The following is a 14,649-nucleotide window of genomic DNA, read 5'->3' as shown; positions in this document are numbered from 1 at the left end:
ACTTTTTATTATTGGCTTAACTTCTCTAAATCTGTGTCTTTATAGTCTTACCAACCATATAGGATTCAGAGGGCAGATTAAATGAGATAAAGCATTCATGACTTTAAGTGTTTGTTACCGAACCCCACACATAATAAATACCAGCAGCTTCAGTGGTGATGGTGGCTGTGGTGGTTAAATCCTCTGTCAGTTCCAAAGCCAATCCTCTTACATGGGCAAGAATGGAGGCTATGAATTAGACTCATGGGAAAATTCCCCAGTGGATGTCATCCTCTTATACCTCAAGAGCTTATTCAGCATTGAGATTAAAACTCAGATTTGGTTGTAAATCTGCCATGGCCCAGGAGCAGGAGGGGTGCAGACTAGCATTATTTCTCTGCTCCGACTGCCCAGTGAAAGCCAGTGAGAAATGGACAGTATAGGGGAATGACTGTCAGATTGGATCAGACAGACCTAGGTTTCTTTTTGTTTGTTTTGCACTTATTTTGTTTTGTAACATTTCCCAACAGAGAAACCATGGGAAATCGAGTTGAATTGCCTACATTTCAGTTTCTTCATCAGCAAAATATGAAAATAATGACCTATCCTTAATTCACAATGCTTACTTCATACTAAATATTATGCCATGGTAATATTAGTAACACAGCTTGGATTAAGGTTCTCAGAGAACCTCTTGATCCTCTAAGATATGCTTTTTGTGGTCCTGTATTTCAGAGTTCCCTAAGCAAAGTTCCCAAGTTTCTTTGAGCAGTTGTTCTTAGAGATGCTCTGAGAAAAAGAATAATAAAGGGCTCCATAGTCAAAATACATTTGGGGTATTTTAGGAACACTAAACCTTATATCCCTTTCTGGAAGAGTCCCTGTTAATACTGGCATGTTAAAAGCCTTGAGAAATTATTCGACAAAGAAACCTACACAACTCGATGATCCCTTGTGAGTGTTTTCCAAAATATTAAAAATATAATAAAACCCCACAATATTAACTATATAGCCTCCTCCCCTTTCTTTTTCATAATATCCTTTGGGATGGGTGTTTAGCAGAACACACATTGGGAAACATCTATTTCCCTGTTGTCCTCAGATTAGCTAGAATTTTTTACTAGATACAAAAGACGTGAATTGCCAGATGATATAGACATCACAGATGGAGCTGATACATTCTGATGGCTGCAGAAACCAGCTCTGACCAAGCCATGTCCATTGTCAGGGGTCCCTTGGCCACACAAAGTGGATTCACTTTGTAACTACTAAGTGGACTTGGACTTTTGTTCTCATCTTTTAAAGTTGCCCTGTCATACTGAAAGAAGTAAATACTCGGAATAGGGAAAGTGACACAAGCAAGACCCAGAGAAACTTGATGGAGGCATTAGCATAACTAATATGCATCACTGAGCATGGATATTTTGCACTGATAATCACATACACTTATGGATATGATTCGGGATTCTATGAACATTTAATTACAGGCAAACTAGAACAAAATCTGAAAAACAAATCAGATCAAAATCTGATTACGGCAGGGAGGGTCAAGGGATGTTACTGTTAAACTTCTTAGCACCTAGCCAAGCAGCAAGCCTTGTCAATTGACCTATTACATATAATATACAGTACTACTCACTGGATGTACAGTGATTCCTAAGACATATACATGCTCTCCAAAAAGAGTGTCTGCACATAATAGACCCTTGCCAAATAATTGCTGAATATATGAACAGGGAGTTTTACTAGGTCCTACAAAAGGCCTAGATTTATATTACAAAGTGAAGATAAGATTATACCAGTATCACTTATGAATGTCTGATATTAATTGACCTAAATGCACATCAAATAGTTTTGATAAAATTTTCAATAAGTCACTTTCTAATTTTCTAACTGTATACATAACTAAGGATGGCCTAGCAAAGGAGCTAGTTAAAGTTTTCCATGGGAAAAACACAGAAAATTGGTGTAGGTCTATAGGGAAAGCAAGCATGTAACTTACCTAAAGAAGTCAGACAACTGGGCCCCTACTTACAGTGAAAAGACATGTTCAACATGGAACCCAAAGTGTCTTAGGGAAATATATCTGCAAAAGAAATTTCAATTACTGCCTGGAGTTCAGGTTAGAATTCATCAAAGGGATAGCAGGGACAGTTTCCACAAGGAAGAATTTCTTCAACAAGAAAGAATGAAATTTGAGGAGAGAGTGAAGTAATGAATCTGTTCAGGAAGGCGTGCATGTGTAGGAGAGAAGAGCATCCCTTAAGTTCAGAGGCAAAGCCCCATCTAGAACCACAGAAGAACTCAGAGAATTGCTGAGGGCACATTTGATGTATGCCAAGTAATTTTGTATGAAGTGTTCCTGATTGTTCAGTTGGATATTTGTAACTTGACTGAAGAGCAGTGGCTTTTGTTACCATGGTATTTCATGGCAGCCAAGTAGCTTCCGGCATCTTGAAAAATTCATGGGAAATAATTCAGGCACAGAAATTGCTTTGAATGAGGCTTGAAGGGGAAGCATTTACTGCCTATGGGACATTCTAAGATCATCATAAAGTGGCCAGAACACAAGGGATTTGGGTAGGGAGACCTGGAACTCAATCTTGGTCCTACCATTTATTTCCAATTACATGCTGTTAGGTAAGTCATTGAGCCTACTGAGTTTTAAAAACTTAACTGTTTGAAAATAGACATTTTGTAGAGATTGTGTGAAGGTTAAATGATTTGTCTACAAGAGTGCTTAACTCATTGCCCCCCCATATAATATGCATTAAAACAGTTTTTCAAATATTGCTTTGTTCAAAGACTATCAGCAAATAATAGTATTTGCAAATAGTGTATTTGCAGTAGTATCAGCAAATAGTATTTGATAGAACTAGGCCAACATATCTATATCTTTGTTTTCCATTTTCAGTGAAAATTTATTCCTCTAAATTACAAGGAAATAAAGTTAAACAAATAAAGTTAAGGTTAAACAAAGAGCAGTTTGGTGGACTAAATAGATATCTCCTTGACTTTAAATGTTGCTGTCTCCTTTGATCATATTGTATTGCACCCAAGTATTTCTGAAAATTTAGATGCACTGTAACTTTACTGTGCCATCCAATGTTTTTGTCTATTCTGTATGTATTTATTCGGATGTTAGAATATTAGGATAAGGTATTTTCACTAGTTGTACTTACTTTTTAAATTTTGTGATACTTCAGAGAGATACATAGAATGTTAACCCCAAACTGAATTTTTTTCATGCCAAACTGTAAAAGTATAAAGGGCACTTTTATGTGATCTGGTCTCTAATAAGACCAAGGAATGCAAATCTTTATTTTCTCTTCTTACATATTTGTCTTAAAATATCATTTCTACATCATATTTCAGTTTAAATGAAAGTACTTTTTAATGGTGTCCAATAATATATGTGAGTATGTAATAAAGCATTAGTTGAATAAGTCATGTTAAAATATAACCACAAAAACAGTTACTAGGTTTCCTATATAAATGCCAACAAAAATAGTTGATATCAATTTACTTTCTCATTCTTAAGTCAGACACAAAATTCCTTAATTAAATATTTAGATCAATTTAATACATTAAAGAGAAAAAGTTCCAACTTTTGTAAATTAAAAAAATCCATTTCATTGAGTGTAAGTGTTTTGAAAGTTCAAGAATCCTTGCTTCAGAAAATGAACATCCTCTGTCCATTAGCTGCATTAAATAAATGTGTACAATTAAATACATGTGTACTAGTTAAATACATATGTACTAAACATAAGGCTCTAAGGTCAGCCCAGATCCCAACATTTACTATTTGAGGTACATAACCTCTATTTGGCTTAGATTCCTCATCTGAAAAAATGGAAATAATCATATTAAATTGTGGCATAAATTGTATAAAGTGCTTTAGCCCAAGACATAGCACAATAGCAAGGCTTCAGTTAATTTTAGTTCTATTTGTAGTGGTAATAATAGAACTCTATCCCCATTATTTTTTCTAGTCTACACAATTTAAAAGTAATTTAAATTATATCAGGACCTAGGCCTGGCCTAAAATATCACATGATACCTAATTGTAGGTCACCTCTGCTTTGAGTCTTTTATAAATGTATTTGTCATACTTGGTTACAGGCCTTATGTATATACCTTGTCTTCTTAGGTAAAACTGCTTTTTTATCCAAATATCTGAAAATATGCTAAATGACTCAGATAAAACTTCTCCTTTCAGATCATTTTAATTACAATAGCAACAACAGATGTATATATGTTCATTAAGAAAAGTGTAATTTGTAGAGGTGTCCCTCTGAAAATTAGGCTGGAAAATTATAGATTATATTGAGACACAAAAAGAAACACTGCTCTCTAAGTCAGATGCTCCATTATTAAAAAATGTCATCCCTTATGAATTTCATAAATAGTAAACCCAGGAACAGAGTAACCATTTTAAAAAGTCTGGAGGGGATTCCATAACAACATTTAAATGCATTACTACTCGAACAATTTGATTGGATTATAAAATATTTAAAACTGCAGCTGTAGTTGTGGTGTTTACTGTTGATTATTTTGATTTTAAGATCTTCACACAAAAAAAGGTACAAGTTTACAGAAGTTTTTGTTGCACTGACAAATAGCTACACTAAAAATGAACTGTGCATAATATATATTTAGATAAAAAGGACAAAAGTGGAGACAGCAAAATAAAAAATTGTGGTTCCTTAGAAGTTCTAATTCCAAATAGGAATAGTCAGTTCAAAACCGAAAAGACCAAATATATGTTCCAGTGGAAAATGATATTAAAAACCAAGCAAAATACATTAATCTGAGTTCCAGTTATCATAAAGCTTCGCTGTAACTCACTATACTTGATTCTACATAAACCTAAGAACACTTTGCAAACATAAAGCATTTATAACCTAACAACATAAAATAATAATTCTATTATTTTGTTTCTGAAGATCAGGCTCAGGATTACCTAAAGAGGTTTGACTTCACGGTGGCAGTCTCATCAAGCATATATTATCATCACATATTTAGAGAAACCTGGTGAATGGACTAAAAGAATAAAGAAAAGAGACAAGAAATGTATTTATGGATATGCGTGTGTGTGTAGATAGATGTGTGTACATGTATACATTCACTAGGATGGCAAAACAATATAGAAAAAAGAATATGCCTGAAAAGGTTTCCACTGTGCCCAACTCTACTTCCTCTCCAAGACAGAAACGGCACAATGATGACCAAAACTCCTGATGATGAACAAAAGTAAATTCCACTTTCTGACTGAGGCTTTACCATGCAGTCATCTGTGGTACGCTCTATTTGTCATAGAAAGTTAAAACTGATGACTCCTAACACTAACAAGACTTCCCATTAAATGAGGAAATACCTTCACTGCAAAGTTTCAATTATAAGACCACCCTCCAAAAGCCGCAGTCTTGTGACTACCTGATTTTAACTCCAGGTTAGTCTATAAGTTTTGAATATTCCATGTATCAATTCACCCTCCTTAACCCAATGTTGATAATAAAGGTACTACATCAAAAAAACTTTTGCAAATATGGTATTATTTAATGGTCAAAATAAAAAAAAAAACTCTCTCTTTGTGGTCACTATTCCTATTTGACAAATAAGGAGGAAATTAAGGCGCTCAGCCAATTAAATATCCTGCCCAACACGGCTCAGCTCATGTGGGTAGATTAGAGCCATTTGTCAAGGTGGGGAGTAATTCTCTGGCTCTGAAGTTGAACAGATGTCAATTCAAATCCTAGCTCTGTCACTTGGGGAAGTCACTTGAGTTCTCTGAGTCTCTATTTCCTCATTTGTAAAATAAAGATCAGAGTCGTGCCTACTTCATAAAGGCTGCTGTAAAGTCAAATGAACTAACATATGTAAATATTATTATAGAAGGCTAAATAAATGAGGAGGTGAAACAAACATAGGCAATGATGTAGAATATAGAATCTCCAGAGCACATTCAACTAGTTGGTAGATCTAAACCCTAATTAGGTATATAACTGCTATCGACTAAATTTAAGTTGAACACCAGTTATGCCTTAGCGTTGATTAATAATCCAGCTACCTAGATAGACTAGAGAAAGAAAATACCGATGACATGGGAGAATTGGTTGAAATACAAGAAACAATGTGTAGAAGAGAGAAAGGCAGAGATGTTAGTATGGATCCCACTCCCTCTTTCTTTTGACCAGCCTCCACTCTCTTGCCTCCATTTCTTCCTCTCCTACTTTTATGATAGGTACTTGCGGTATAAGCGAAAAGTAACTCAGGCTGTGATTTCAGATAACCAAAGTTGAAGACCAGTTATTCATAGAGTAACCCTAATTAATATCACTGAGCCTTATTTATTCATCTGCAAAACAAAAATAATAATACCTGCCTATTTGCCTCAGCAGGCATGTGAAAGCAATTTATTATATAGGTGTGTGCACATGTGCATTTTGTTATTTAACACCGGGCGTTTGAGATGCAAACTGTGGACTTCTGGCTGGTTTCCTCCTTTGGACCAATTACTAAAGTTTCCAAAATCCATAAATGTTTAATTTTAGATAATGGTATCTAGAGAGTTCAAAGCTATTCCAGGCTAGTATACTGAGTTTCTTATCTTCAGTATTTTCACATTATCTTTTTGACAAATGGAATTTTGATATAGCTTTATTTTATTTTAATGACTGGGGAAAGGAATTTTTTTAATGTTTGGGGGGTACACATGCACCCTTTATATTTTACATGTAATCCTGAAATATAGAGTCCTTGCATATGATAAACAGTTTCCCTATAAATAGAGATGGACTCATGAGTCACACATGAAAAGCCACTTGCAGCTGCCCTCTATATTCATGATCTAGAAGATGTAAGTAGACAAATATAATTTGGTAAGGTTGGTAATTTCAGAGGTGAATGTAAACTTTGAGCTCTATTAACTGAAGTTGAAAATGAGACCACCAGATTTCAACTACCCAGCAGTAATTAATTCCAGCATGTGAAGCTTAATTAAGGAAAAACAAAATATATTGCAAATTGTCGAAAAGGAAAGCCACCAACTGATGACACAGGACTATTTAAATATATTAAAGAAATGGTGCAGTATGTTAAGCATGTAATTCCGCCAAAATTCTCCCAGCTTTATTTTGTCTTCCTTTCCATATCCTTGGCTCTCAAAAATTCATTCTCAGTTCTTTGGCAAAAGAGACTGGAAGAGACCAGAAGGAGGAGAGGGGGAGTGGACAGCTCATGCTAATGCCACTCTTGATTTCATATTTTTGTTAAAAAATCCTACTTTGTGCATATAAAATATAGTTCATTTCTTATCCTGAGAGTTACCCTGGCATATGGCTCAATTGGAAACATCAAGGTTTTTAGTTCTTTTTTAAATGGCTTGCCTCTTTTCCAGACTTTTCTTCAGATGTATTGTCAATGCCACTTTTAGAGTCTATCACCCGTGTATTAGTAAAATCCAATTAACTTGCTGGCCGAGAAGGTCCTGACCACGATGGTGGGTGAGTAGTGAATGGAACAACTCTGGAAGTGACTGTGGAAGCATCCACCGCTTTTCCAGGTATGACCCATCTCATGTACTTGGACTTTTTTGTAATGTAAAAGATATGTTCTCTCGACGCAGAGAGAAAACTCTTCCCTACTTTTTCCTCTTTTGTTGAGTTAAACAATCCAAAACATCTCTTGAACTCTATATCATGTGCAGAGGCCTATGTGCCCAACTGAAGTCGTATGAGTCCAATCCAAAACTGACTCTTCTTGATAAAATGCAGTGCCAAGTAGCTTATCTGCAAGAACGTTCCTGTTTATCTGAGGCCTTTCAAAATCACTGTTGGGCTGAAGTGGTAATGACATAATTAAAATAGCCAAGTCCCTAAAGTTGAATGTGGACTATAAAAAATAATAGCTTGTTATACCACTCATCCTGGATGAAGTTCGAAAGTATAAAAATACTTATCCAATTCCATTCATCATGACCGGTCTGCATTAGTCTGCAAAACAAACTGACTAGACCCAATTAAATACACTGGAATTATTGGATAAGGCAGATCCCGCCCCAGGAGGGAAAGGAAGTTAGCCTAAAAGTGTGTCTCCAATAAGGAAGTACTGAGTATGAAATAAAAGGTAAAAGTTAAGAGAAAACTGGAAGGAGGTAAGTAGTTAGTTCTTTAAATAATTTTCTCTTAACTGGGTATAAAAAGATAAAAACATTATTCTTTGTTTGCAATGCTAAAGAAGGTTTCAAGGAGACTTTATAAAAGTGACTTTCGACTTCTGGCTGGCTATAATTTCTGAGGCCTGAGGCAATTGTCAGTCACTTTTTCAAACTGGAGAATACAGTATTAGTTTTAAGAGTGTATCCCTACTTCAGCTCAATATGTATATTCTAAATCTAAATATCATTTGTAAACAATATATATAGAACTTTAAGTGATAAAAAAATTACAAGTTACAATAAAAATTCATTTACAGTCAGAAACATACAAATGTCTGCCTACAGACATTTTGAAGGACTATGCAAGGTTATATTTTTCCTTAGCAAACTCTTCATCTATTTTCCATTTTTCTTACCTGGCAGGCAGCTAGGGGCTACAAAGTCAAATAATGAAGTTGTCTTTCATTTGGATATAGTTTATTAATGGCAAAACACTAATCCATTAATCAACTTAAAACAAGCCAGTAAACTAAAAAAAATAAATAAATCGGTATCTCCTTTAGTAACAGAGATCACATGCCTCTTAAAAAGGATCCATTATCTCCATGGGTTTCTCAGCTGAAGTTAAAAATCTAAAAATGATTTTCATTCATTTCTCATTAATATGCAAAAATATTCAAATTAGATAGTAATTAACCATCTACTCAGTAGAAAACCTTTTCATGTTAATTTATGATAAACTCAGTTGCTGCTTTGATTGAGATTGATTTTTGGTGTTGAGAATCTATCATGAATACAAAAAAGCACCTGAAAAAATATTTTTAAACACCTTACTTATGTTGCTCAGCTAATTACATGGTAGCTGTGTTCACAGACTATTCCAAAGAGAGGCTTATGGAACCAAAACCAGCGTGAAGAAGCTGTACATACACGCTCCTGTGTGCTTATTGTGACTCTCAGCCTAGAGTACAGTGTCTTTGGGTGCCTCAGTTTAGCCGATTCATATGGCTTCTGGGTTCATCATTTAATTCAACCAACAGACAACACTCTGGAGGAGGGTGCCTGGATAATACAAAAATTTCTATACGTAAAGAAGTATAGAGATCTTTACATATTTGCAAGATCAATTGATTTCACAGGATACTTTGCTCAGTGTATTCAGTCTGATTTGTCAACAGACCGGTTCGTTTTGCTTTCTGTAGATGAGACACTGACCTCAGTAGTAGAGATGAAAGGGTGATTATCATGTGCATGTCAGGCCAGTGGAAGTCATTTTCATTCTCAACAACAAAAGCTGGAGTTGAGTACCAGTGACCATAGGGTATGCATCTGAATCTAAACCCTGAAGACAGCTATTCAAAACGTTGCTCCCTGGGAGTAACAAAACCATGGGGACACAGTGACCTTCTGTTAGCACTTTTAAAGAGTACACAAAGGAAAACACCTACTACTTTCAGTACCTATTTGGTTGCAGGGATCAACTATGGGTGAGAATTCCTGTGGCAACAGATAAAAAGAAAAATCTAACTCCGGCTGGGTATAGATGGCTGCCTCAATCATCCATTTAACAGCATGTTATTGTGGGATCACAATAGTACACATTACATTTTGGCAAGCATTTTACCTTAGGTTTATATTTGTATGCAATAAGATTTCAGATATTATTTCACTTGCTCCTTTGCCAGGTATGCTGGACAGATAATATACTGGACAGATAATATACTCATTTAAAGAACATGGGGCCTGAGCAGTTTGTCTGTCAACAAGTTAATCATTCAGTTAGATGAGGAGGGACCAGGACTGGTGTTCTTTCCACAGTTTTCCCCAGCTACCTAGTGTTTTTTGTTTGTTTGTTTGTTTGTTTGTTTGTTTTAAATGTCTCCCAAATCTTCCACAAACATCACCAAGGGGCTTCATCAAGATGCCGATCTCCAGGCCCCCTCTCAGTTGGTCTATGTCAGCCTCTGGAGAAGGAGTCTAGGTATTTCCATTTTTAAACTCGCTGCCCAGGTAATTCTTATGCACATGCAGAGAATTTTAAATGCACTGCCTATACCTCTGCCTCACTAAACAGTTGAGGTCCCAACCCTGCAAAGTATACGTTATACAATCAGGGAATGGGGCGAATGGGGAGTGTGATACCCTTCTGTGGATCCTCCTGGGGATTTTCTGACATGGTGAAATATAGGGTAATTAGTAAACTATCCTGAAAACATTGTTCTGAATTTTTCCAGCAATGTCTGAGAAGGATAATTATAGAATAATGAGCATAAGCCTAAACAAAAAGGAGAAAAAATTTGCCTTCAAAAAGTAGCACCTTAAGAATTTTTGAAAGGTGCCTCGACAAAACGGAGTGGTGACGTGATTGAAATTTGAAGCATACTGCTGGTTCCCATAGGGTCCAGTAAACTCCCACTATAGATAATATGCATGCACATTCTTTCTGATAGGATCTGAAAGCAAAAGAATTAGCCGTAAGCTCAGAGTTGCCATGATTTATGTTTTTTAATAGCCCCTCCTTTCCATTTCCTGGTCAGCGTTCTGGATGATTGTTCCATTTAGCGCATATTCTCTAGTTTGTTTCTTTTGCTTCAAGTCTATTTTACATTTTCCTGTACTGAACTGCGTTTGCCATCTGCTGATCCAATTACTTATACAATCCAAATCCTTTTGAGTCTGATTGTTTTGTTCCTCATTATTTGCTCAGCCTCCAGTTTTAGTATCCTCTGTAAACTCTAAAATCTTGTTTTCAATACCTCATCTGAATTACTTATATACAATACAACCCAATTAGCTCAAACTTTAGGTTTTCCTAAGGCTACTTGTGTCTGAGGGGATTTAGATTAGTTGAGTGGATTTGGATCCTAAGAAAGCCCTGACAATTCACTCATCTAAGGACAGCTGATCCATCAGGAATTGAGCCATCCTCTTTAAATGGGAAGGAATTGAAAAGCAGGAGAGATACATATTATAAAATGATACTATGTGTAATAACAATATTATCATTGTGGCCATCATGATCTTTATTATTGTTACCAATCACTATTATCTTATCAAATGTTCATTAAGTTCCCATTGTGAGACCATCTCTATGTAAAATAGTGTATCTACCCAAAGACTAGATTGAGGCTATACCAACAGGACAAAGTAAAAGCTTTAACTGCCTACTTTATGCCTCATTTACATCTGTTTCAGTAAATTATGTTTTTTCAACCAAATCTGTCATTTTTATTCAATACCTCAACATAATTTCTCCTGAACTTTATAGGCTGATTTTTCAAGCATGTTACCTAGCAAATAATGGTAAATTTAGGAACAGTGTAGGGCTCAAACCTTGTTCACATGTTTCATTTTCCTTATAAAAATCCTCTGAAGCCACACGATTAATAAGCAGTCGAGAAGTCCATGTTTCAGTAGTGCGTGCAAAGCTAAATAATTCAACTTTCACTCATTGCTCTTTGAAATGCCCTTTCTCCTCCTCCTGTGAAAGCCCATCATCTTTTAATATCTAGTTCAAAGGTCACTTCCTTTATAGAACATTCCCTGGCCCCCTCCCTGAGGCAAAAGTATGCACTCCTTTATTTCTATTCCCATTGTACTTATTAATTTCTATTGTAGCACATGATACATTTTATATTGTTCCTTCCTTAGATCCCCAAAGGGATCATTAAATATAGATTGGATGAATGAATGATTGAATGAATGAATATTAAGCACTCAATTAAAAGTTTATAAAAATTGAAATGTTAGTTACCCAGCTCTGCCTTCCACTATGGAGACTTAGGTCTTACTGAAACTAGCGCTAATGGGATTACGGCTTTCTGCCATTCTGTTCTTTAGATGCCACCGCCTCCTCTCCCTCCACTCTGATCACAGTTCTAGCTGAAGCATCTGCCCCATCCAGGTAGGATCCTGGTTTCCAATTCTTCTCCTTCCAGGCAGCGCCCCCTGCTGTGATAAACCCCGCCCAGCCACCCCCATCCTCTTTAGGCACACCATGCTTTCATTTCAATGCAGCTCAGGTAGAGGTGGCTTCTGAGTTAGCATCAGGAGAAGTAGCCTAGACCAATTCAGAAGCGACAAAACTAAACATGCTCTGCTGAATCTTTTAATCGAAAGAACAGAAAGCCTCGAATGCTTCATTGCTTTCAAAATTCTGCACACTCCAATTTTGGTATTTGGAAAGCCAAGGGGTAAATAGGGCTAGGGGCCCTGAATCCCACTCAAAGATGCACACAGCGGCATGTAGGATGGAGGTTTCTTCTTCAGGAGCAATAGCAGAGATATATAAGAGATCCATACTTTCTTTACCCTTCCCAGCCCTGAGGGGTGACTAACTTTGGTAGTTTGTTTGCTTCCTACTAATCCCACTTGGCATTTATCAGACCCTATCTTCTTTACTGTTTATCTTTCTTTCCTGCACACCTACCAACTCAACTAGACTTTAAACCCCTAAATGTTATTCTTTTTCTTTTCCCAGCCACTGACACACACTGCCTTCTCCATAATAGATGTTCAGTAAATGTTTATTTTAAAAGTATGTTCATTTTATTTCAACAAATATTTACTGAGATGCTAAACTACATACTTCGGGAGGAGCCTGAGCAAGACATGGTCTTTGAACTCCTTAAGTTAAAGTTACCTAATGATGAAAAACTAAACACATAGAAACCATTATACAAGGTGGTAAGGGACTTAAAAGGAAAAAATCCAGGGTAATTTTGTAGTTGAAACCGCTCTTTTCCAGACTACAAGTTGCATATAATGCATCAGGTTGATGATGATCACAGTAACAGCTTATTCTTACTTTCTCTAAATACTAACTTATACTATTAACTTCTGTGGTTTCTACTATTTTTCTTTTGGATTACCCCTATCTCTATGAGAGTCCTTAGCTCTAATAAAAAAAAATTACCACATGCCTATATACCCCCCGCTACCAAAAATGCTGAATCAAAGCAGGCAAGATGAAAGGTGCATGCATACCAACCTGAAAATCATGTATTTGTAGGTGGTGGGGTTTTGTTTCTTTGTTTGTTTGTTTGTTTGTTGGGTTTTTTTTAAGGCTAGTATTTCATCTTCCTTTCAAATTTCCTTATGACCTTGACAAAAGAACCAGCTTTCTTCTTCTTTTGAAGATAGCTCTCTGCTTAGGCTAACTTTTCTCACTAGTAACGATTGTTTATTCAAAGATACAGTGACTCAGAACCTTCAGAGCCTGGGGGCCAACAGGCAGTACAAGCCCAGGGAGCATAGAAGAGAGAGGGCCAAAACTGCACTTGAAGTGGAATTTGGAAGAGGAGACAAGTGTAGAGAAAGGAATAGTAGAAGAGAAAGCAAACTAGGTCCTAACCGGGAGTGTGTAGATTTGGAGCCAATTTTCTGTTTCATTGGCTCGTAATCAGTATTTTCAGGAAGAACTTTGCACAACTTTATCCAAGTCCCCACTTTGTGCCTTTTATTCTCGATGGTTCATTTTTCATGAATGACTTCCAGATTTCAGCACTTTCATTATATTTTCCAAAGTAGGTGTAATTTTTATATGCAAACATGTATTGATCCCTCTCAGAATCAATTCTTGTTTTGTAGAAGGCTTCACTTCTGTTTTTCTTTCGGTGCTATTATTATTCCGCTATCATCTCCAGTTGTCTTTTTGTGTAGTAAAACAGACTCATTACTATCTATACCAGATATATATTTTGTAAAAAATATATACATAGGATGTTCATGTGTTCCAAATAAAAAATAGGCACATAGATCCAAAGAGAAAATTTCTTTGTTTGTAAAATTTTTTTCATAAGGTGTCATATAGGGCTGTAAAAATTAAATAACATTTCTTTATAAATGCAAAGAGTTGCCTTTATTAAAAAAATAAAAATATATATTATGTACATGTATATATACATATATATGTATGTATATGTATACATATATATGTATATATTTTTTGTATGTACATAAAGTAAATATGTATTTCAGAAAAAAAATGTGTATCAGTTACAATAATAGTGCATTTTATTTTGTCCTTCATCGACTATTGAACTTGATGTAATATTTTTATGTTCACATTTGCTTGACATTGGATAAATTAGAAATACTTAATTCTTCTTAAATGTCCATGAACATTTCTGGGAAAATGTCAGAATAATTGATTTGGATTATCAAGAAAAATCTTATTCTTTCGTTGGCCATTGGTAACTTTTTTGACCTGTGAAATTGTTCATCAGTAAAGATGCCCATTGCCTCCTTTGTAGTTGATAATGAGATGTTTAGATTATACCTTTTCTTTATATTTGAACTACTAATTGTTCTCAATATATCTCAAGTATCTTACAGTGTATTTGAATATCTTACTTTCAGAAACACATTCAATTTAGATCACTGTCCATACTGAAAAATATTCCCAAACAAAATGGAAAAAATATTGTCCAAAACTTTCCACAGAGTCTTTTTCTTTACCTTCCTTTCGATATTATTTTACATGCATTTATTAATGTTAGTTCCTTTGAAAG

Source organism: Neofelis nebulosa, chromosome 9 (genome assembly GCF_028018385.1).
Source record: "Neofelis nebulosa isolate mNeoNeb1 chromosome 9, mNeoNeb1.pri, whole genome shotgun sequence".
In the NCBI taxonomy this organism is placed as follows: Eukaryota; Metazoa; Chordata; class Mammalia; order Carnivora; family Felidae; genus Neofelis; species Neofelis nebulosa.
The sequence above is the reverse complement of the archived record's forward strand: the minus strand, read 5'-3'. Positions refer to the sequence as shown.